Source organism: Amblyomma americanum, chromosome 9, assembly GCF_052857255.1.
Source record: "Amblyomma americanum isolate KBUSLIRL-KWMA chromosome 9, ASM5285725v1, whole genome shotgun sequence".
Taxonomy (NCBI): Eukaryota; Metazoa; Arthropoda; class Arachnida; order Ixodida; family Ixodidae; genus Amblyomma; species Amblyomma americanum.
The window spans coordinates 6,355,074-6,377,993 of NC_135505.1; the positions used below are offsets into that span (position 1 = coordinate 6,355,074).

Sequence of the window (22,920 nt, forward strand, 5' to 3'; positions counted from 1 at the left end):
TAAAGCCGAATATCTGTTTTGCAGCGCTATCCTAAACTCCTGTGCTTTCCCTCTTACGGCTAACTCGTTAATGGTCTTCTTCTTCACTAGCTTCTTCCGTTCTCTCTTCAAGTCTAAGCTAATTCTAGACCTTACCATTCTGTGGTCGCTACAACGCACCTTTCCGAGGACGGCCACATCCTGAATGATGCCAGGTTTAGCGCATAGTATGAAGTCGATTTCATTTTTAATCTCACCATTGGGGCTCTTCCAGGTCCACTTCCTGTTTTCTCGTTTGCGGAAGAAGGTATTCATGATCCGTAAATTATTTCTATCCGCGAATTCGACTAATAACTCTCCCCTGCTATTTCTAGAGCCTATCCCATAGTCACCTACCGCGTGGTCGTCAGCCTGCTTCTTGCCCACCTTCGCATTGAAGTCGCCCATCAGTACAGTGTACTGCGATTTTACTTTATTCAATGCCGATTCTACGTCCTCATAGAAACTTTCAACGGTCTGGTCATCATGGCTGGATGTAAGTGCGTAGGCCTGCACCACTTTCAGCTTGTACCTCTTATTAGGCCTAATTACTATAGCTGCTACGCTCTCGTTAATACTGTAGAACTCCTCTACGTTGCCAGCTATATCCTTATTAATGAGGAATCCCACACCTAGTTCTCTTCTATCCTCTAACCCGCGATAGCACAGTATGTGTCCGTCCTTTAGTACTGTATACGCCTCACCTGTCCCCCTAACTTCGCTAAGCCCTATCACATCCCACTTAATTCCCGCTAGTTCCTCAAACAGCACTGCTAGGCTAGCCTCACTAGTTAAAGTTCTAGCGTTAAACGTTGCCAGGTTCAGATTCCAATGGAGGCCTGTCCGGAGCCAGAGATTCTTAGCACCCTCCGCTGCATCACAGGTCTGACCGCCGCCGTGGTCAGTTGCTCTGCAGCCGCTGGGGACCGAGGGCCGAGGGTTAATTGGTTTGATCATAGAAGGTTGTGGCCAAGTACTACACCAGGGTGGCCAAATCCTGCTCTGGTGAGAGAGTGCGTTATCGGTTCTGGTCACCGAGATCAGGCCGCACTCCAGGCCTGGTTATGCAATTCCATCGACACGCGGATTTTTTTTTTTTAAACCCGGTGGAGAATTGCGCGGCACCAGGATTTGAACCCTGGTCCTCTTGCACGCGATGCGGATGTTCTACCTCTACGCCATCATGTACCCAAAAAATACTGATGAAGTGAAGAAAGCCTCTCTGGGTTGGCAAGGTGGGACTTAAAGGCAAGCTGAAGCACTTTTCGAAACAAATGAGTTCTCTACGTCATTTTATAGCTTTTAGTCCGCTGAAACAGAATACCTGATTGAAAAAGAGCGGAAATAAACGCAAAAAGCTGTTTTTTAGAAGAAAACGCGCCTCATCGCCTCAGGGCGCCGAGCGAACGCGGCTCTTGCCCGCGATTGGTCGGGACCGTCGTGACGTCATCCATGGGGATCTCCGGCCGGCACCGACGGCGTTGCTGCGTAGCGCGTTGCTTCAGCGGGCTTTTAAGGACTACGTTTTAGAAATTATGAATAATTCAAGCAGTTTTGAACACTTTGGACTTTCACCATGCATGTTCGAGGCATCAGCAGCTTCAGAAAACGGCGGAACCAACGACGCCGCGGAGCGCGCCGGCAGCGAAATTCAAGTCACGACATTTTCACGTGTTGGAAATCTCGAGTGGATGGATGGGTGGATGACTGCTTTTATTTCAACCGGAAATGGAAGCCCCTTACTACTCACCGCCCCCGGCACGCAGGCCTGGAGGGCGGTGGCCGGAGCCTCTGTGACTAAAGGCTAACAAAGAGATTTTATCTCTTCGCAGCATCAGCCGCCAGGCGGATTGGCTTGTTTCTGCCGAGCGGGTTCTTCGCTGCGCAGCAGTGCTTCCCAGCTTTCTCTGCTATCAATATCTTCGTCGACTCCAGGATAGTCAGTGCATTCCCATATTCTCTGATTCCGGGTAACCATGGAACCTCCGGACTGTCGGAACCTGGACGAGCGCGCGCAAACCTATTCCGAAATCGTTGAGAACTACAGAATAAACATATAAACTGGTGCCACCGCCTGATAAGAAGCTAAGAAATAGAGTAGCGACCGCATGGCGGCGCCTGCAAGCCGAAAATTTCGTTAACCCAGTATGGGCCTTTCACGTCCTACTAGGGTAACACGAAAACCAAATCTCGACTGATACGTATGTTTTGAGTAGGTGCATGCGCGTGCATATTATTTGTGTAGATGCAAGTGGCAATAAAAAAGAGTAAATTGCGCCGAAACGTTTTTGTGTACCGCTACTCCATAAAATCCTGGCCACCAACTACTTGTAACGCCTGTAAACATGATCTAATTCAGATCACCGGCACGTTTACACGAGTCGCGCGAGGTAAAGCATTTGTTGGTTCATTTATTTATAGTTACTTGCCTAATTACACCCCAAAGCCTTTTCGAACTACAAAAGAATACCAAACTGGATGAGCTGGAGTGGGTGCACTACTGTACAGCAGAGCGAAGAGACGAGGCTCCGGGAGGAAGCTCCCGTGTGCGCTTTCCTTCTGTCGCATGTTCGGGCTACTGTTCAACCATGAAGCTTCTGCACTTACTCCCGTACGTTTTTTTTGCATGCTGAACACGCATTTGAACAATAATCATGGCTGTGTAGCTAGGCCACATCAGTAGCTAGGCCAGAAAAGACGCCTGGTCCTTTATTACGCTAGATTTATAGCTGCGACTGCAGCGAGGGAAAGGAAGAAGGGGCACGTTGTCAGGCCACTTGCTTGATAGCCATATCTGATACATGATCTTTCCTCTGAGAAAAGATCAGTTTTGACAATGCTCTAAGAAATTTGCCGAAACTCGTGATCATTAGTCAGCCGTTTAGGTTCCTGGACTGGCCTGGTTGTCCTGCGTGGAATGGCTGGCATGCTTGATCCAGTAGCTGCACCTGATGCTGTGAGCTGAGTGCTTGTGGCAAGTCCATCACGTGGCTCACCTTGACCATCGGCGGTACCAGGACTTGAGGTTCTGCTAGGCTCGGAGTGGATGTCCGCCTCGTCGTCGCTGTCATCGATGGTGTTGTAGTGCTCTAGGGTTCGCAGCAAATGTTGCCTATTCCGCCTTAGAAGACGGTCGTTGTCCGTTCTCACGATGTGCGATCGTGGAGCCACCTTCTGGAGAACCATTGCTTTGCGCGACCATTGGCGGCCGTCACGAACCCGCACCGTGTCTCCTTGCTGCAGTGGAGGCGGTAGTTTGCCCTTGGACGACTGGCGGTGCTTGACTACCGGGCGCTCCTTTTCGACGCCGCATTCAGGCAGAGTAGTGCGCAGCCGACGACCCTGAAATAGTTCTCCCGGTGATTGTCCGTCCTCTAATGGGGACGCGCGATATGATAAAAGACCCATCCAGAAGTCGTCACGAGCCTCTGCAGTTGTCTCCATATTGCGCTTCACTATTTGTACTCCTTTCTCGGCCAGACCATTCGACCGCGGAAATTCAGGGCTCGAAGTAATATGGACAAAGTCATAGCGCCGTGCAAACTCCGCGAACTCTTGGGAAGCAAACTGAGGTCCGTTGTCGGTACACACTTGGGCAGGAATTCCGTACCGCGCGAAAATAGTCGCAACCTTCGTAACGACTTCGCGCACCGTGGTGACGGCGAGTTTCTCAACGTCTGGAAAGTTTGAATGCGCATCAAACACCACTACGTACATGTCACCAGCGAAATGAAAAAGGTCGATTCCCACCCGGTGCCATGGCACCTCGGGTGTTGGCCACAAAATAAAAGGCTCAGATGCTTGCTTGTAGGCGTACTTTTGGCATGCGCTGCATTTGCGAATGAGCGTTTCAATGGCACTGCCCATTCCTGGCCAGAAGATCAGGCCCCGAGCTATGGCTTTACTTTTATTCAGCCCAAGATGTCCCGCGTGCAACTTCTGCAGCATCTCCACTCTCATTGTCCTCGGTACGACAATTTTGCATCCTTTCAGCAGTATTCCATCAATTTCCGATAGTTCTGCTGAAAATGGCTTTAACTCTCCTTCAATCTTAGTTCCTTGTGCCACCTGCTCTAAGATTTTGCTCAAGTATGGATCCGCTAAAGTCTCACTTTGCAGGCGCCGTTTTGTTGGTGTGCTTACTATGCTTGAGACAACCTGTACAGCATGAACTTCTACGTCTTCGGTTGACTCCAGGACGGCACGAAAGGCAGGAGCACTGGACAGCATGTCCGCCAACAGCAGGTCCTTGCCAGGAATAAACTTCAGTTCATAGTCGTAACGAAGAAGACGAATAAAGAAACGTTGCAGCCTTGGTGGCATATCTCCGATTGCCTTTTTCGCGATTGCCAGCAAAGGTCTGTGATCCGTTTCAATAACAATCCTGCGGCCATATACCAGCTGGTGAAACTTTTCGCATGCGAAAACAGTGCCCAGGGTTTCTTTCTCGATTTGCGAGTACCGTGTTTCGCTATCGGTGAGCGCTCGCGAAGCGTACATGACTGGGCGCCACTCACTGCCATGCTTCTGCAACAATGCTGCGCCTAACCCTAGCCCGGATGCGTCAGCCGAAATTTTGGTTTCTTTTTTCGCGTCGAAGAAGGCCAGCACAGGAGGCGTTGTTAATGCTTCGCAGACCTCTTTCCACTCACGCTCATGAGCCGAACTTCAGTCAAAAACGACGTTCTCCTTCACCAAGCTGCGAAGTATGGATGTTTTATCGCTCAGTCGAGGAACGTACTTGCGAAAATAGTTAACGACTCCGAGCATTCTGCGTACTGCATTTTTGTCATTCGGGTGTGGCATAGCCTGAATGCTTGAAATTAGATCAGAACTCGGCAGTGTGCCATGTTCACTGATGACGCCTCCAAGAAATGTTATTTTCTTCACACCGAATGCACACTTCTCACGGTTGAACGTAAGACCAGCTTCATCTGCCCTTCTCAGTGCTGCTCGCAAGCGCTCATCATGCTGCTGCTTGCTGTTGCCACAGATTAGCACGTCGTCAACATATACATTAACCCCTGGCAGGCCGTCGAAGATCTCTGCGAGTGTCTTCTGGAAGACGTCACTAGCAGAAGAAATACCGAAAGGGAGCCGAAGGAATCGGTAGCGGCCGAACGGAGTCGCAAACGTGCATATCCGCGAAGTGGCTTCATCTAACGGTATCTGGTGGAATCCGGAGTTGGCGTGAAAGCGGGAAAACAGTCGCGCCCCTGACAATTTGCACTCAATGTCTTCACGTCCGGGCATAGGGTAGTGCTCACGCATGATGTGCTTGTTAATTTCTCTTGGGTCCATGCACACCCGGAGGCTTCCATTATTTTTGCGAGCTATGACCAAGGGACATACCCATTTGGTGGGCTCGTCTACCCTTTTGATGATAGACGCCTTCTCCATGCGGTTGAGCTCTTCACGTAGTGGTTCCCTTAATGAGAAGGGTACCCTCCTAGCTGTTTGTACCACTGGAACCGCACCGGGCCGCAGGACCATCTTGTAGTGTCGTTTATGCAGCCGGTTCCACTGAAAAGGTGCGGGGCCGTTTGCTCTGGTGTTTCATGCCCATTTTGCTTGTTAACGGCTTCGACAACTGTTGGGATGAGGCTAAATTGCAGGCACGTGTTAAAGCCAAGGATTGCTTGTCGGCCCTTTTTCACGATAAAAAAATCCGTCTCGTGCTTGGCTTTGTTCACGAGCAGTGATGCTCTGGCGACACCCACGTGCTTGATAACGCTGCCATTGTAGGCAGTAAGAACCGCTGTACTCTTGCGCAGGGGCGTTGTACTGCTGATGCGTAGAAAGATGCTGAGGGGAAGAAGGTTTGCCTGGGAGCCCGTGTCAACTTTGAAACTGATGACGCATCCGGCAATCTGGCCTTGCATTGTCCAATCTAGCCCTGCTTGCCTGTTGACACCACATATGCTGACGTCCAAAACTTGGAAGTTTTCATCGCTATCTACCTTTTCCTGTATTTGGTTGACTTGGCGGCTTCTGCAAGGCGGATTTAAAGTGGTGGCGAAGGCTGGGCCGAAAAGTGGTTTAGCGCGACTGCAGCACAACCAGAGGATGGGGGGCAAAACACTCATATAAAGAAATGATAAAGCTACAAAATTGGAATGTAATCTGCCAATAGAAAAGAAAAAATATATTAGCACCTTGTTTTATGAAAGAGGTAAGTCATTTAAATAAAACCTGGCAAATTTTGTATTTTTTCAACACTCTTGACCTGCCCCCTATTCATGAGTGTGCGGTGCATTACAGCGCGTCTTTGCAGGCCTTGTTTCGATACCCGGCTAACCCGGCCACAGTGACGATTTCTTATCGCCAGCTGTCTGCAATGGCGCGCCTGGTAAAGCGTATAAATTTAGCTCGCCGGTCTCAAAATGCTCCTTTTGCGAAGTTTTCGTCGTCTTTGCACGTCGCTTCTTTGTCACCGTTCGGTAAGATTTGCACCCCGCTGCACCGCTGCGGCAGTTTTCTCGGTTTTGTCGTTTCCTTCGGCGTGCGGCCAGTGCGAAGTCTTTTTCCGTCTTTGCACGCTTCGCGCTCTTCTTTTGAAGCGCTTAGCGCTTCATTTCAAGATGAGCTTGCGGCATGTGAAGAAACGATGCTCCGTGGTACACCAAGGCGGTACACTGCGACAGCGTGGATAGTACCATTGGTGTCACGCTACACCGATTCCCGCTGGACTTTCACAGGTGTGTCGTCTGCTCTAGGTATGCGCGATAGCTTCGACATGGTTTCGCCGGGCTGTTCGCTCGTGTTTCATAGCTGTAACCCGTTCGTGCGTACTTGGCTTCATGTCTTTTTCAATGCATGGTATTTGCTCCTACGTTGAGCACGTTTGAGGGTGCTAAAGCCTTGCAGATGTAAACGCACCTGCTATATTCTTTCAGCTGAAGAAATTAAATGTGAAGAATAATCCCAGTGTGCTCTATGGTCTGTGTTGATGCGCCTACTTATGTTTGCTTCAATTGAAGCTGTCGTAGCATTGTTTTCTATACTTTTCAATTTCCTAACTGACAACGTTCGTGGCACTTCAGTGCTTTTTCCTTCTGCAGTGTGACTATTGAGATGATTAGCCAACTTAAACAATACTGCTTGTGCTGCCTGTGACATGTATTTTTTGTTTGTGTGCCAAGGGTGTGCTTTGTGACTGTATTTGTTTGCTTGCTGCAATAAACAATGAATATGAAACTACGAAAACCATACTTGCCGTACACTCTATTGCGAACTGTGCACTTGAGCCAGTGCTTTGTGCATCATACCTTGCATCATACCTTGCTGTACTCAAAAGCTCTCAAAAGTACTAGCACCAGTATTTGCACTACGAATCATGCATGCTTCGCCAGTGTCTGGAAGTGTTGCTGCCTTTCTATGCTGCCCCTCCTTTACCAGTCACTTTCATTGCGTTCCCAATTGCACATTAACAAGGCCATAACTAGCAGGAACTCGAGCACATTTGACTGGCAAAGGTTGGGGCGCGCTGAAAGGCAGCAACCTTCGAGAGGTACGGGCTCGAAAACGCGGATTCTACAGAAAGACCGCTTTATAATTCGCTCCAAAGCATACGCATGCGCGACGTCATTCTACGTCACGTTTGCGTAGTTTGCCCCCAAAAATCCAGGGGGCGCTGGAGTGCCCACGAGCCGCCATTTTTTGGACCAATGGGCGCCTATGGAGCCTTCGCTACCAGTGTACATCTACCTTGGCTTCTGCAGCACAACGAGAAATGATTCATTCTGTTGCAAGTGTAGCAGCGCTTCCCGTAAGCTGGACATTTCGCGGCGCGTGTGCCTGGTTGCACTGCTTGCATCGAATCCGCTTTTCTTTACCCGGCTGGTTTCTTACGGCGTAGTCAACGTGGACGTCGCCTTTGGACCAGGTAGCATTTTGCTGCGCGGCAATCTCCGCTGCCTTACACATCTCTTCTGCTTTCTGCATTGTGAGACTGTTATCTCGTAGCATTTTTTCTCTGAGCGGGGTACTATTAGTGTCGAAAACAATCTGGTCTCGTACCATGGATTCTTCAAGGCCACCAAAATTGCAGAGCTTAGCTTGCGTTCTGAGGTCTCGTGCAAATGGCTCAAATGGCTCGGACTCACCTTGCACCCGCATACGAAATACGTGCCTCTCGTAGACTTCGTTCGTCGAAGTAAGTGTCAAATTTCTTGAGCATTGTGTCGTAATCATCTTTGGACTCATCTTTCGCGTAGCTGAAGTTGTTGTAGATGTCCAGTGCCTCGTCGCCGGCAGCGCTTAGAAGGATCGCTGCTTTGACCGCTGCTGACCTTGGGGTGATGGTCGACGTCGCTGTCAGGAACAGTTGCAGCTTCTGCTTGAATATTAGCCAGTTTTTTCTGACATTCCCAGTCAACTGAAGTCCTTTATTACGCATAGATTTATAGCTGCGACTGCAGCGAGGGAAAGGGAAAGGAAGAAGGGGCGTTTGCTTGATAGCCATATCTGATACACTGCTCAACAAACCTAGTGTGCTGCGAGATATGGTTGCTGCTGTTGCGTATCGAGATAACGAGCAGAATTGTTGCAGATATATGCGTACCGCTGCTCGACCACTTTGCTGTTCTGACTCAAGGATGAATTTGTATGAATTCTGGCGCCATTGTCGATCGTCAGCCAAGACCGAGCGCTCATGATTGGAAATGTTTGCTGTGCTCCAGTATACTAGGCTTATATAATCGGTTTTTTGTTCACTTAGGTGCAGCTGCATGTGCTGCGCGCTGATGAAAGATTATGAGAATTGCTTGTGCTGCCATGAGGTGCAAGCAATCAGGACAAAGCAAAAAGGCACAGTGCGTAATGAGCTCATAAAAGTTCAAGACTGTGTGCCTTAAAGACAGTGCTGGAAGTGGCCTTAGCTCAGCATGGATGTGAACCAGCTGGAAAAGGCAAAGAGTTTACAAACAGGTGCGAAAGTAATATAACGAAAAGAGAAATATTGCTGCACTAATTTTGTGCAAGCAATTTCGGCATGCTGCGTACCACCAGGTTGTCTGGTTAACGTGGAAGAGGCTGGGGAAAACAACCGATGGATTCTACCAAGCTGTGTTCTGAGCGCAGTTCGAAAGGAGTGCCATAACAAAACTGGCTTATATAAAGGCTTCAAGCATTACACGGAACGCCCGAACGAGAGCAAGTATACGGCACTGGCAGAAGATTACGTTGATCTGTGGTTCGCCAAAGCGCGGGCAGCAGCGAAGCAAGCGCAGCCGGACGGCCGGCCGACTCTCCGTGAATGGCGTCACTTCCGCCAGTTCTCCCTCTCAGCCGTCCCCCACCCGGCGCTTCCGGAAGCGACGAGGGCGTGCTGGCGGCGGGTTTTTAAGAAGCGATTGCAGCTCTGTTTGCGGAAAGAATCGGGAAAAACTTACACACATGATTTTCAAGGTCCTTTCTTCCCAACCACAGCGTTTCATGCGATTTGAAAACCGTTTCAGCTTCCCTTTAAGTCTAATTGGGTCGGTGGGCCCAAGGGCATACAGCTGTTGGTTCTATATGGGTTACCTTTGTTGACTTCCGGCAAGTTATCACCTAAGAAGCCCACTGGGACCAGAACGGCTAGACCACAGAGGCCCAGTACGGGCTAGCCCACGGGTGCCCAGAATGGGCTAGCCCACAGAGGCCCGACACGGGCCAGCCCACGGAGGCCCGGCACGGGCTAGACCACGGAGGAACGGCACGGGCCAGCCCACAGAGGCCGGGCACGGGCCAGCCCACGGAGGCCCGGCACGGGTAAGCCCACGGAGGCCCGGCACGGGCCTGCCCAAGGGGATCCAGAGCGGAGCCTTGTGGGGCTATGCAGTAAGCCCCCTGGGCAGCCCTTGAGGGTCCCCCCCCCCCCTCCGATGCCGAGTTGCAAATCCCGCATATATCCCACGTCAGGCCCCTTGGGGCAGCCCGTGCCGGGCCCACAAGGGCCCGCAGTTCAGAGCCCCATTTGTGCTACTGGGGCTCCCTGCATAAGTGTTTCAAACTAGCCCCTCATTTCCTTTACCTTGTCTGCTAATAGCTTGACAAGGGTTTCGGTTCTTGCAGGATTGATGCCATAAGTAGCATAAGAGGGCTCTTGCAAGTATCCGCCCTCGCCGTTAGATGACGTTCCAGTCACACTCGCGGTATTACAGGACATGCTACGTACCTAAGTACCCACGATAGCAGCAGATTGGACAGCTGTGCCCGTAGCTCAGTTGGTGAGAGCACCGGACGCGATATTCGGAGGTCGTGGTTTCGGATCCCACCGGCGGCATGGTTGTTGTTTCTGCTGCTTTATAAGTAATTTTCTTTAAGCGATAGTGTAATTAAGTATTACTATCCCACTGTTAAGCACAACACATAAAAAACTTAAACAAATCCCTGTGGACATTGGTTTCGGCGACTGTAGAATCCCTTCACAAGTTTGTCAAACGACCCCTCATTTCCTTTACCTTGTCTGCCAATAGCTTAACGAGGGTCTCGGTTCTGGCTGGATTGATGCCATAGGTAGCATAAGAACCCTCTTGCACAGTGTCCGCCCTGGCCGTTAGATGTTCCATTCGCACTCGCGGTATTACAGGACATGCTACGTCTGCCGCGATGGACGTGGGTTGCGCTGTGGCACACTCTCAAGGTTCGCAGACACCCAACAAACATAAATACCCACGAGAGCTGCAGATCGGACAGCCGTCTTCGTACCTCAGGTGTAGAGCACAGGACGCGATATTCGGAGGTCATGGGTTCGGATCCTACCGGCGGCATCGTTATTTTTTCTTCTTTTTAAAAAGTTTTCTTTAAGAGATGGAATGATTATTTTATCCCACTGTTAAGCACAACACATAAAAAAATTAAACACGGCCCTATGGACCATGGTTTCGGTAACTATAGGCTTCCTGCATAAGTTTGTCAAACGAACCACTCATTTCCTTTACCTTGTCTGCAAATTGCTTATAGAGGGACACGGTTCTGGCAGTCTTGATGCCATAAGTGGCATAAGAGGGCTCTCGAACAGTTTCCACCCTCGCCGTAAGATGACGTTCCACGTCACACACGCGGTGTTAGAGGACGTTCTACGTCCACCGCGATGGACGAGTGTAGCGCTGGTGAACACTCTCGAGTTTCGCTTACACCCAACAAACATAAGTACCCACGAGAGCAGCAGAGTGGACAGCCGTGGCCGTAGCTCAGTTGGTGAGAGCAACAGATGCGATATTTAGAGGTCGTGGTTTCGGATTACACCGGCGACATGGTTGTTTTTCTGCTGCTTTACAAGTAATTTTCTTTAAGCGATAGTATAATTAAGTATTATTATCCCACTGTTAAGCACAACACATAAAAAACTTAAACATATCCCTGTGGACATTGGTTTCGGTGACTGTAGATTCCCTTCATAAGTTTGCCAAACGAGCCCTTCATTTCCTTTCCTTGTCTGCTAATAGCTTAACGAAGGTCTCGGTTCTGGCTGGTTTGATGCCATAGGTAGCATAAGAGGGCTCTTGCACAGTCTTTTCCCTCGCCGTTAGAACGTTCCAATCACGCTCGCGTTATTACAGGACGTGCTACGTCCGCCGCGATGGACGAGGGTTGCGCTGTTGAACACTCTCAAGGATCGCTAACACCCAACCAACATAAGTACCCACGTGAGCCGCAGATCGGACAGCCGTCGCGGAACCTCAGTTGGTAGAGCACCGGGCGCGATATTCGGATGTCGTGGGTTCAGACCCCACCGGCGGCACAGTTTTTCTGCTGTTTTATAAGTAATTTTTTAAGCGATAGATTAATTATTTTTGTCGCACCGTTTAGCACAACACATAAAATAGTGTTAAACATTCCCCTAGGCACCGTGGTTTCGGTGACTGCTGGCTCCCTTCATAAGATTGTCAAACGAGCCCCTCATTTCCTTCACCTTCTCTGCTTATAGCTTAACGTAGGACTCGGTTCTGGCAGTCTTGATGGCATAGGTAGCATAAGAGAGCTCTCACGCAGTTTCCGCCCGCGCCGTTAGATGACGTTTCACGTCACACTCGCGGTATTACAGGACGTGCTACATCCAACGCTATGGACAAGGGTGGCCTCTGTCGAACACTCTTATGGTTCGCTTACACCCAACAAACCTAAGTACCCACGAGAGCAGCAGATTGGACAGCTGTGCCGTAGCTCAGTTGGTGAGAGCACCGGACGCGATATTCGGAGGTCGTGGTTTCGGATCCCACCGGCGGCATGGTTGTTTTTTCTGCTGCTTTATAAGTAATGTTCTTTAAGCGATAGTATAATTAAGTATTATTATCTCACTGTTAAGCGCAACACATAAAAAACTTATACATATCCCTGTATACATTGGTTTCGGTGACTGTAGACTCCCTTCATAAGTTTGTCAAACGAGCCCTTCATTTCCTTTACCTTGTCTGCTAATAGCTTAACGAGGGTCTCGGTTCTGGCAGGGTTGATGCCATAGGTAGCATAAGAGGGCTCTCGCACAGTTTCCACCCTCGCCGTTAGATGACGTTCCACGTCACACGCGCGGTATTAGAGGACGTTCTACGTCCACCGCTATGGACGAGAGTAGCGCTGGTGAACACTCTCGAGGTTCGCTTACACCCTACAAACATAAATACCCGCGAGAGCATCAGATTGGACAGCCGTCGCCATAGCTCAGTTGGTAGAGCACAGGACGCGATATTCGCAAGTCGTGAATTCGGATCGCACCGGTGACATGGTTGTTTTCTCTTCTGTTTTGTAAGTAATTTTCTCTAAGCGATAGATTAATTATTATTATCCCACTGTTAAGCACAACATAAAAAAAATAAACATTACTCTATGCAGTATGGTTCCGGTGACTGTTGGCTCCCTTCATGAGTTTGTCAAACGAGCCCCACATTTCCTTTCCCTTGTCTGATAATAGCTTAACGAGGGACTCTGTTCTGGCAGTCTTGATGACATAAGTAGCATTAGAGGGCTTTCGCGCAGTTTCCGCCCGCGCCGTTAGATGACGTTCCACGTCACACTCGCGCTATTACAGGACGTGATACATCCAGCGCTATGGACGAGTGTAGCGCTGGTGAACACTCTCGAGGTTCGCTTACACCCAACAAACATAACTGCCCACGAGAGCAGCGGAGTGGATAGCCGTCGCCGTAGCTCATTTGGTAGAGCACCGGACACGATATTCGGAGGTCGTGGGTTCGTACCCCACCGGCGGCGTTGTTGTTTTTCTGCTGCTTTATAACTAATTTTCTTTAAGCGATAGAATAATTATGATTATTCCACTTTTAAGCACAACAAACACAAAAAAAATTAATATTCTCATATGGATCTTGTTTCGGTGACTATAGACTCCCTGTATAAGTGTTTCAAACTAGCCCCTCAATTACTTTACCTTGTCTGCCAATAGCTTAACGAAGGTCTCGGTTCTGGCAGGATTGATGCCATAGGTTGCTTAAGAGGACTCTTGCACAGTCTCCGCCCTCTCCGTTAGATGACGTTCCAGTCACACTCGCGGTATTAAAGGACGTGCTACGTCCGCCGCGATGGACGAGTGTTGCGGTGTTGAACACTCTCAAGTTTCGCTGAAACCCAACAAACATAAATACCCACGAGAGCCGCAGATCGGACAGCCGTGACCGTAGCTCAGTTTGTGAGAGCACCGGACGCGATATTCGGAGGTCGTGGTTTCGGATTACACAGGCGGCATGGTTGTTATTTCTGCTGCTTTATAAGTAATTTTCTTTAGGCGGTAGATTAAATAAGTGTTATTATCCACTGTTAAGCACAACACATAAAAAACTTAAACATATCCCTGTAGGCATTGGTTTCGGTGACTGTAGACTCCCTTCATAAGTTTGTCAAACGACCCCCTCATTTTCTTTCCTTGTCTGCTAATAGCTTAACGAGGGTCTCGGTTCTAGCAGGTTTGATGCCATAGGAAGCATAAGAGGGCTCTTGCACAGTCTTCGCCCTCGCCGTAGATGACGTTCCAATCACACTCGCGGTATAAAAGGACGTGCACCGTCCGCCGCGATGGACGAGGGTTGCGCTGTTGAACACTCTCAAGGTTCGCTGACACCCAACAAACATAAGTACCTACGAGAGCCGCATATCGGACAGCCGTCGCTGTACCTCAGTTGGTAGAGCACCGGACGCGATATTCGGATGTCGTGGGTTCGGACCCCACCGGCGGCACAGTTTTTTCTGCTGTTTTATAAGTAATTTTTTAAGCGATAGAATAATTATATTTGTCGCACCGTTAAGCACAACACTTAAAATAGAATTAAACATTCCCCTATGCACCGTGGTAACGGTGACTGTTGGCTCCCTTCATAAGTTTGTCAAACGAGCCCTTCATTTCCTTCACCTTGTCTGCTAATAGCTTAACGTAGGACTCGGTTCTGGCAGTCTTGATGGCATAGGTAGCATAAGAGGGCTCTCGTACAGTCTCCGTCCTGGTCGTTAGATTGCGTTCACGTCACACTCGTATTGCAGTACGTCCTACGTCCGTCGCAATGGACGAGGGTAGCTCTGGTGAACTCTCTTGCTTGCACCCAACAAACTTAAATGCTCGCGAGAGCAGCAGATCGCACTTTTGTCGCCGTAGCTTAGTTGGTAGAGCACAGGACTCGATATTCGGAGGTCATGGGTTCGGATTCTACCGGCGGCATCGTTATTTTTTCTTCTGTTTTATATGAAATTTTCTCTAAGCAATAGATTAATTATTATTATCCCACTGTTAAGCACAAGATATAAAAAATTAAAATTACTCTATGCAGTATGGTTTCGGTGACTGTTGGCTCATCATCATCATCATTTATTATACCCTTAAAGGCCTCTGTTCAGGCATTACATAAGGGGGGGGGACAAAGCAAATGCAACTAAGAATAATACGTTAATACAACAAAACATAATGCAATACAATAAAATGAAAAACGATACATCACAATACAACGTTGGTCAATAATGAAGGGCACAAGGCTGAATTAGGCGGTAACAACTACAACAACAACAAGGAAAATAATAAGTTAACTGGGTGAAGTTTGAGAAGTGTCTTTTATTCAGTACAGTGATTAATTAATGCCTGTCGAAATTTAGTAGCGTCGCGCTCGTTAACAATGTAGTCGGGTAGCAGGTTCCAATTTTCTATTGCAGTTGGAAGAAAAGATTTATTAAATGCCAAGGTCGATCCATGTATACGTTGAATGCTGAGGAGGTTAAACAGGCGGCGCGATGTTCTGATGGGAGCTAGTAATAATGTGTCACGAAGATCAGGAAAATTGTAATATAACTTATGAAAGAGGCAGAGTCGTGCGATTTTCCGTCGGAGCTCTAGTGGCGGGATGTTAAGTGAAGATTTAATACTGGTGATACTGCTGTGTCTATTGTAATTTGAGGATATAAAACGGGCTGCTCTGTTTTGAACGGCTTCTAAGGTGTTAATTAAGTATGCTTGGTGAGGATTCCATATAGCCGCTGCATAATCAAGTATGGTACGGGTGAATGTTTCGTATGCTAATTTTCGAACAGAAGGAGGGGCTAGGTACAGGGATCTTCGGATGAGGTCAAGTGATTTTGATGCTCTAGATGCTAGATATAAGATGTGTTCCGACCAGGTTAATTTGCTGGAGATGGTGATTCCAAGGTACCGATATGATTGGACTTGGGTTACCGTGTTTGACAGGAGTGAATATGCAGATCTGATGTTGGAACGTTTTCGCGATACTTGCATGAATTGGCACTTTGAGACATTCAGCTGCATAAGCCAGTCGGAACACCACCGTTCTATTATGTGTAAGTCGTTCTGAAGCGATAGTTGATCCCTGTTAGTGACAATGCGACGATAAAGGATGCAATCATCCGCAAAAAGCCGAATAGTGGATGAAACACCGGAAGGAAGGTCATTAATGAAGATTAGAAAAAGAAGTGGGCCAAGAACGGAACCTTGGGGAACGCCAGAGATAACGTTAGTAGTGCCTGAAGGATGATTGTCGATTACTGTGTATTGGGAGCGACCTGTTAAAAAGCAATGTATCCATGATAAAACGAGAGGATCAATGGACAGTCCGGAGAGTTTAGACATGAGGCGAAGATGGGGCACGCGATCGAAGGCTTTAGAAAAATCTAAAAAGATAATGTCAGTTTGGAATGAAGAGTCCATATTTAAGTGGAGGTCAGTGGTAAATTCAAATAGCTGAGTTTCACACGAAAAACCGGAACGGAAACCATGCTGCTTAGTAAAAAAGAAATTGTTCTGATCGAGGTGTGATGCAACATGTGAATATATGACGTGCTCTAGAAGCTTACAGGCAATGCATGTAAGAGATATTGGGCGATAATTTGAGGGATCTGATCTGTTACCTGCTTTAAACACCGGCACAACTTTGCTTATTTTCCAGTCTTTCGGAAGCAAACCCGTAGTCAATGACTGCTCGAAAATAACTTGAAGGAATAGGCTAGAACTTTCCTTAGTGCTCTTAAGAAATTTTGCAGGAATTCCGTCAGGGCCTGGTGCTTTCGACGTTTTAAGCCCATCAATTATTTTCACAATGCCTTCCGCTGCAATGTGAATGGGGGGCATTTGAGGAAAATTTGAATTGGGAACTGGTGGTATATTTTGAGGGGGCTCATGGGTGAACACCGATGAAAAATATGAATTCATTGTATCTGAGCGGAGTTCTGTGGGAACAGATGCACCACGTTCGTCAAACAAGGTGATGTCTCGTGAACGGTGAGTGTGTGGTGCCAGTATGGACCAAAATTTCTTTGGATTATTACGAATAATGTTCTTCAAGTCCTGATGAAAGAATTTCTTTTTACTGTGTCGTAATAACCGTGTATATTGGTGAAGACATGCCAGGTATTTTTGCCATTTAGAAGCGAAAGTAGAATTTTTCGCTTCACGGTAGAGGCGTTTCTTTTTATTCGATAGTCTTCTTAGTGTGTTGGAATACCACGGTTTCCTAGCATCACCGCGAATACGTATGAGGGGAACGTAAGCATCAATAAGCGATAAAATTTTATTTTTATAGAGTAGCCAGTTTTGATCTATTGTTCGAGCAGGAGAAGAATTTAGGAAGTACGGAAAATACTTATTAAGCTCGGAAATAATCTTAGCGAAATCGGCTCTTTTGTAACTACGGATGTATTTTATTGACGGTTGTTTCATGGGATTGGAATAGAAAGATCACACAACAGCAATTTATGATCACTGAGGAAATCAACACATGACAGTGACCGGATAAAATCTGGATTTGATACCAGGATAAGGTCAAGAATATTAGTGCCCCGGGTTGCTATTTTAACTGTTTGCATGAGGTTAAATGTGAGTACCATGTCAAGAAATTCGTTGGACTGACGAGAAGGTGCATACAGATTGTTCCAGTCAATGTCTGGGAAGTTGAAATCCCCACAGACCACATGTTCAGCATTTGGAAAGCGAAAATGCAAGTTTGAAAGGACACTGCAAAGATCGTCAACAAAGGTACTATCGGAATCAGGCGCACGGTAGCAAGCTGTGAGGATAACAGTGCTAGAAGGTAGAGATATTCGGACGCATGTTATTTCGTGGCTACAAGTAATCTTGACTGGAAATGAAGGTATACTAGATTTTACAAAAACCAGCACTCCGCCTCCTCTGCGCCCTACCCTATCAAGCCTATGAATAGTGAATAAGTTTTCATCGTCAAGTAACTCGCTGTTATCAACGTCAGAATTCAGCCACGATTCTGTGAAAATGGCAATGTCGGTGTCGTTGTCATGAAGGAGGGTTTCAATGGCCTCTTTTTTGGATAAATAACTGCAGATGTTTGTGTACATTACTGACATGACCTTATGAGCAGGTATTCTATTCCGGCTAGACTGTTGGTGAGGGGAGTGGAAAATGGAAGCGTAGCCGTCGGCAGTGAGCGCTATGATTTGACCTCTAAAAGAGAATCGGATTCGGTATCGTAGATAAATTGCTTTTCATCGATGATAAGTTTGTCGAAACGCATCTTGAACTTGCTGTTACATTCCTTGCCAAAAGCGTACAATTTCTGGCGGGCTAATCGGACTCGGGCAGAGTAGTCTTCACGTATTGCATAGGTTGATGTTTTGAGCTGCGCTATAGCTGACAAAATTTTGGTCTTATCTTTAAAATGAGAAAACTTAGCAATAATTGGACGGTTCTTTCCAGGCTTGAAACGGCCCAGTCTGTGAGCGCGTTCAATCGCGGTGTCACTGATACTGATGTCTAGTTCCTGTGAACAGAGTGATATTATATGCTGTTCTGACTGTGTCCATGTTTCGTCACTGGCATCTGGAATCCCAAAGAATATTAGATTAGATCGGCGAAGTCGATTTTCCGCGTCATCACATTTGTCGTTTAGCTGTTTAATGTGCGTGGTCAATTTCACGATTGAATCTGAGTCTGCCCTGCTTGACTTGGGATTTTCAACGCTTTTTTCCAGTGCGTCTACGCGCAAGGAAAAGTCGTTTACAAGTTTGTCAAATTTCGTTTGAGCTGTGCGGATGAGTGTAAGCTCTGCGAGTACGGAGTTCTGGGTGGCTTCTAATCGTGCTATTGCGTTGGCAATAGTTTCAAGTGTGACATCTGCATGACTGTCGACAGGTCCGGGATTTAGTTCGACATCGCCTGACATAATAAGCTGTAAGTAGACAATACACGCGTTGAGCGAACACATGCATGCGCAGCGTAACATCCTACGACAGGCGTCGCGTATGCCAGGGGGGGCACGACACCGCTATAACGAACTATCATGAGTTTGTCAAACGAGCCTCACATTTCCTTTACCTTGTCTGATAATAGCTCGAGGGACTCGGTTCTGGCAGTCTTGATGCCACAGGCAGCATAAGAGGGCTCTCGCACTGTTACCGCCCTCGCCGTTAGATGACGTCCACGTCACACTCGCGGGATTACAAGAGGTGCTGCGTCCACCGCTATGGACGAGGTTGGCGCTGTTGAACACTCTCAAGGTTCGCTTACACTCAAGAAACATAATTACCCACGAGAGCAGCAGCTTGGACAGACGTCGCCATAGCTCAGTTGGTAGAGCACCGGACGCGATATTCGTAGGTCGTGGTTTGGGATCCCACCGGCGGCTTGGTTGTTTTTTCTGCTGCTTTATAAGGAATGTTTTTAAAGCGATTTTATAATTAAGTATTATTATACCACTGTTAAGCACAACACAAAAAAATTAAACATTCCCCCATGCACCTTGGTTTCGCTGACTGTTGACTTCCTTCATAAGTTTGTCAAACGAGCCCCTCATTTCCTTTGCCTTCTCTGCTAATAGCTCAACGAGGGTCTCGGTTCTGGCAGTCATGATGCCATAAGCAGCATAAGAGTGCTGTCGCGCAGTTTCCGCCCTTGCCGTTAGATCACGTTCCACGCCATACTCACGGTATTACATGACGTGTTACGTCCACCGCTATCGACGAGTGTCGCGCTGGTGAACACTCTCACATTTTTCAAGCAAGGAAAATGGATTAAACAGTCATTACCGGGACTAATATACGCTTATGATATAGTGCTAAAGGTAGACAACAAGGAAGATCTACAGATGTTGATAGACATATGTGGTACAGAGCAAGATAGATTAGGTTTCAAGTTTGGTAAGAAAAAGTCTGCAGTCCTGATATTTAATGATGAGGGCGGCGAGCATAGAATACAGGACTTCACGCAAGAAGTAATGGATGAGTACAAGTATCTTGTGGTTAGGATAAATAATGGGGCTGAGTATCTGACAGAGCATGAAAAATATGTAATGAATAAAGCTAGTAGGAATGCAGCTGTCATAAAAATTAGGGCACTGTAGAATTACAATAGGTATGAAGCGGTAATGGGGATCTGGAAAGAGTTGATGGTTTGTAGCCTGACTTTCGGTAATGTGGTCCTGTGCATGATACCAGACGTTCAAGCAATGTTAGAAATAAAGCGACGTGGTGTAGGGAGGCGACCTTTGCGAGCACATTGCAATACGCCAAATCAGGGTGTACAGGGTGATATGGGATGGGCGTCGTTCTAGAGCAGAGAATCTAGCAGTAAGATAGCATTTAAGGAGCGATTGAGAAAACTGGGGGAAAGCAGTGGGCAAGGAAAGTTTTCAGATACCTGTATATAAGGAATGTTGACACGAAATGAAAGCCAAATAGAAAATTGAAAGTAGTAGTTGGACAGCAGTAGTTGGACAAATCAGCAATTATCGGTTAAGAAAAAGGTTAAAGAAACAGAGAGAGCTCTGTGGAAAACAAGAATGCTGACAAAATCAACACTGGGAACATACAGGTTTTTTAAGCACGAAATTGCCAAATAAAATATATATGATAATTGTAGGGGGAGCACTTTCTTGTATGAAGCCAGTACTTGCGGACTAAGACATATAAAGTCTGTAAATACACTTAGCGACTCTTTGTATATAATGCTGTTTGCCAGGATTTCGTTCACTATTTTTTGTACGGCTAGAGAGATGGCGTAGCATTCGGCAGTGAAAATGGAGGCACACTGTGGAAGCTTTACTATTTCATTCCAATTCCTTTATACCACTGCGCTTCCAACGTAAGCGTCTGTTTTTGTACCACCTGTATAAAAAGCTATGAAAGCACTGTACCTTTCCGCGAGTTCAAGAAAATTTTGTATTATATTGTCACGACTGAAGTCACAGGGAAGGTACACGTTGCCGAGGACCAGAGAATAAGGTCGGCTTGCCGTTCCGATCACAGAGTCACAGAGCCCAGAACCAGCGCGCCGCTCGTGCTCACAACAACCGCTTCGTCGTCGTCGGCACCAAACAAGGCTGTCGCGCGGCGCTAGGCACGTGGCAATATGTTGTTGTGGAGTTTGTTTCTTTCGGACGTGTGTAAGAGTGAAATCGCATATTGCAGGGTAATTCTACCATAGTGGATCTCTCCTTTTTGTAACACCAGGTAATGTGTTTAGTACGCCAATATCCTCGCAAATCTCTTCACACTGCAAAAGCAGTGGCCTGGTAGCATGGGGTTTGTTGTTAAGGAGTACTCTAGATGGGCACTTTGTAGCAATTGGGTATAATAGATGCTTCTGCAGTGAAAGGATTTTTAGAATGTGTGAGCATGTCAGTATGCTTCTCCTGTCTGTAAGTGGTGGTTCGTTAGTTTCAACGTAAAGACTGTTTATCGGTGACGTCCTGTACGCACCAACAGAAGGACGCAAACCTAAATTATGCACTGGATCCAGGCGTTTCAGATACGATGGTCTCGCTGACCCGTAAACTATACATCCGTAATCTAAGGTCCAGCGAACAACAGAGCGATAAATTTGTAGAAGGCGTGTCCTGTCAGAATCCTAGCGTTTTCGGGAAAGTACTTTAAGTATGTTCAATGATCCAGAGGCTTTCTTTTTTAGAGTATTAATGTAAGGTAAGAATGTCAGCTTTTTGTCGAAGGTAATGCCTAGAAATTTTTACTTGATTTTTAAAGGTAGTTCGATTTTGTTTCGGTGTAAACAGGAGTCGGATTGTAGACCTCGTTTTAGGGAGAACAGGACACCCACAGTTTTCTGAGTGGAGAACCGGAATCTATTTTTGCCTGCCCATGTCTCTAAGAGCACTTCGTCCTGTCTCCTACCCTATGTGTCTTGTCCTTTTTTGCGCCTAAAACTATTTAATTATGAACCATGTCTCTAGTTTGTTTATTGTTAAATGTGTTTGTCTCTCGCATGTAGCTACATTGGAGGATGTGCAAGCTATTTGAAGGTCGTCGACATAGACTGAGTACATCATGGACTTCGGGATTATTTTGTTAATGGAACTCATATTTACAATAAACAATGTCGTAGTTAAAATACACACCTGAGGGACCCGGTTCTCTTGAACGAAGCACCTGGACAGGGTTGATCCTAGGCGTACTTGAAATGAGCGGTCGGAAAGGAAGTCTTTCAGGCAGTTCAGCATCCTGCCGCGGATACCTAGGTCCCCTAGGTCGCGGAAGATCCCAAACCTCCAGGTTGTATCATGCGCTTTGTTCATATCGAAGAAAACAGCAAGACAGTGCTGTCTGTGTATAAAAGCTTCTCTTATTGTGTTTTCTAGGCGAACTAAATGGTTTGTTGTTGAGCACCACTTTTGATAACCGCGTTGATGGACATCAAGAAGTTCGCGGAATTCAAGGACAAATGTTAGTCTTATATTCAGGACACCTTCAAATGATTTGGCCAGACAGCTTGTAAGTGCTATTGGCCTATAGCTGCAAGGGGAAGTTGGTGGTTTTCCAGGTTCCAGGAAAGGCACTGTCACTGCTGTTTTCCACGCCTTAGGCATTTTTCCTTCTATGAATAATTTGTTGAAGAAATTCAAGAATGCTTTTATGGCAGGCTGAGAAAGATCGGCAAGCATTTCATGGCGTATCTGATCGAATCCTGGTGCGGTTTTTTTTGCGACAGACAGTACTCTATTTATTTCTTGGAGAGTGATTATATTGTTGTATTGTTCCTGTCCACATCCGCCTAATGGAAGTTTTTTTTTCCGCTATATTTTGTGTTTCAGAAATGACTGCGTATAGTGAGATGAACTGGAAACTGCAGCGAAGTGTTCCCCCAGGATGTCTGCCTGTTCCCTTATGCTTGTTTGTGTGCCAGGTGTTGTTATAAAAGGAATTGTGAACGGTGAGAAGTTGTCATTTAATTTTCGAATCTGCTCCCATATTTTTTTTATGTGATTCGACTGTTTATAGATGAAACATAACTCTGCCAAGAGGCTTTCTCGGCACTGCGGCGGACGTACCGAGCTCTGGCCCTTGCCTTTTTAAACTGTACGAGGTTTTCTTCTGTTGGGTTCCTGCGAAATTTACCCCAAGCTCTATTTTGCTGTTTTTTTTTGCTCCCTTGCATTCTTTTGTCCACCACACTTTGTGTTTTTGCCACACCACTCCTGGAGACTGCGGAATGGC

The 22,920-nt window shown here is 47.0% G+C and overlaps 1 pseudogene; it reads right to left on the bottom strand.

Annotated features, from left to right (window-relative positions):
* Positions 1 to 2,859: 2,859 nt before the first annotated feature.
* LOC144105145 (uncharacterized) overlaps positions 2,860 to 22,920 on the bottom strand; it is a 124,242-nt pseudogene continuing 104,181 nt past the window's right edge.